The 2,500-nt window shown below is 40.3% G+C and overlaps 1 protein-coding gene across 1 annotated transcript in view; it reads left to right on the top strand.

Annotated features, from left to right (window-relative positions):
• The window catches only part of sik3 (SIK family kinase 3), a 34,521-nt gene extending 34,371 nt beyond the window's left edge, over nt 1-150 (top strand). The window contains exon 25 of the mRNA XM_030777164.1: nt 1-150. This exon is cut by the window's left edge and continues 696 nt beyond it. The gene's annotated coding sequence lies outside the window, so the exon portion shown is untranslated.
• Nucleotides 151-2,500: the final 2,350 nt, after the last annotated feature.

Raw genomic sequence — 2,500 nt, 5'->3', positions numbered from 1 at the left:
TAAGGGCCTATGAGGCCCACAGTTGGAGCGACCCATTCCGCTGGGCTGGTAGGGGTGGGTTATGGACGAAGCTCAGTGACCTTGGGATGGCCCAGGAAGACCAGCTGTCATTTCTTTTTCCTCTGGTCTTTCATTTCTTTCTTTCTTTCTTTCTTTCTTTCTTTCTTTTTTTTCTCCTGTCATTCTCTCACTTCAATTCTCTCTTTTTTTTTTTTTGATTTTTTTAAATGCATTTTTACGGCTAATGTCCATGTAGGAATTATGATCATTGCTGTTAATCTAATTGTTATTATTGTTTTCTGTAAAAGAACTTTTATTGTTATTAATGGATTATTATTATTATTATTATTATTATTATTAAAGAAGAAAAAAAATACAGTTATATGTTGCGAGGAAAAAAAAGCTGCATTTTCCTTCTGTGATTTCTGCACTTTCAATTTAAGTGATTTTTTTTTCTTTTTTTCTTTTTTGTATCCTTCCTTCTCTTCTGCTGACTATCCACAGCCTTGTTCTCTCTCTCTCTCTCTCTCTCTCTCTCTCTCTCTCTCCTCTCTTTTCTTCTCTTTCTTTTTTTCATTTCTTCCTTTTTTTTTTGGGCTTGCTCGTTACTTTCTCCATCACCACTGGTTCATTTTTCTCTTCTTCATTCCATCCTTTCTTCTTTTCTTCTCTCTTCCCTCTGTTCCCTCTCTCTCTCTCTCTCTCTCTCTCTGTATATCTCATGCCCCCCTTTGTCCTTGTGTCAGTGACAGTGTGTGGCATTGTGGGTAGTTTTTATTTGGTTTGTTTTTTTTTTTCCTGTACAGGGATACCATGTATAGACCGCATATGCGATATCTGTATCAAAGCTTTGTTTTTGTTTTTTTTTCACTTTTAACTTTTATTTTTTATTTTGGATGGTATTGGGTGAGGCAGGTTTTTATATTGTTACTGTTATAATTTGTATTTTTGGATGTCTTGAGATGTTTTCTCTCTCTCTCTCTCTCTCTCTCTCTGTCTCTCTGTCTGTAATGTAATATTGCGGTTTTTAGCCAAAAGAGGTCATGGAGATGGAGTGGGGAGATGTTACTCTTATGTCAAAATGATTTGGTTTTGATGCTTTTATCAGTCAGGACTTGAAGAGGAGTGTTTAATTATTATTTTTGTCAATATTGACATCGTTGCTCTGTTTGTTTGTTTGTTTTTTTTTGTTTCAATCATTTCAGTCGTCCTCTGTCGTCATGGTAATCATTGTCAGTGTTGTTTATGTGTGAGTGGAGTGTGTGTGTGTGTGTGTGTGAGAGATTGTGTTGAACTGACTCCTCCTGGCAGACATAAAACATTTAAAATGCTGCTTGGAGTCCTCTCTCGTTCTCTCTTCTCCTCCACTCATCCTCCTTTCTCTCCCTCCTCCTTTCTTTTCTCTCTTTCCTCTCCTCTGTTCTCTCACCTCCCTTATCTTTCTGTGTCCCATGGCTCTGTCCTCTCTCTGGTCTGCACACACCTCACTTAAACATGATCTCTGCTTTCTCTAATGCCCACCTCCTCTCTCTAACGCTCACCTCCTGTTTCTAACACGCACCTCCTCTCTCCAACGCTCACCTCCTTTCCACCCCTCTGTCCTCTCTCTGGTGTGCAAACACCCCACCTAAACATGATCTCTCCTTTCTCTAACGCTCACCCCCCCCCCCCCCCCCCCCCCCCCCCCCCGTCTTTCTCACAGTTCCAACACACGTTAATGTCAGTGAGGTCAGTACAGTGAAAAGCAGGCTGTCAGTTCAGAGAACTGGGTCGATGTGTGAGGCTGTAGAGCTCTGTCCAGCTGATCCAGACAGCACCAACAGGAGGCTGCGCAGGAAGTCGCCAGTGGAAGGTGTCAGGAAGTCAGTGGGTGACGTTAGCACGTTGCCACGGCGACAGGAGGCCGCCCCAACAGTGCACTGCTTGTACAGGCTAGGCTCTCAGACCTTCATCATTCTCATGGTCATCACTAAGGATCTCTCTTTCTCTCTCTCTCTTTCTTTCCTGGTTACATGCTCTTTCTGTTACCAGCCCTCCTTGTGGCATATTGTTCATTATTTCTTGACTGTTTTCTATCAGTTGTTTTTTTTTTGGTTTTTTTTTGTCCCGTTATTGTTTTTGTTCGTTGTTTTTTTTTTGTTTGTTTGTTTTTTGTTTTTGTTTTTTGTTTTGTTTTGTTTTGGAGTACAAAAAATACTAAAGTGCAACAACATGGATTAAAAAAAGAATTCCAAACAAACTGAGATAAATAAATAAATATATATAAATAAAGAAATAATTGAAAGTAATTGTGTGACTGTCATTTAAAATAAAAATGAGCATCTTTGCTAAAGGAATGCATTTTGGAATGAAGATGACTTCATAGAGTGTCTAACCCCCCCCCCCCCCCCCCCCCCCCACACACACACACATACACACACACACACACACAGGCAGGCACACAAAGTTTAATTCACTGTTTCCTGTTTTGTCCTGGAGAGTTTGAGTCACATAATAGCCC

The sequence above is a fragment of the Chanos chanos genome, chromosome 6, assembly GCF_902362185.1.
Source record: "Chanos chanos chromosome 6, fChaCha1.1, whole genome shotgun sequence".
NCBI lineage: Eukaryota > Metazoa > Chordata > Actinopteri > Gonorynchiformes > Chanidae > Chanos > Chanos chanos.
This window is presented reverse-complemented; position numbering and strand designations above follow the sequence as displayed.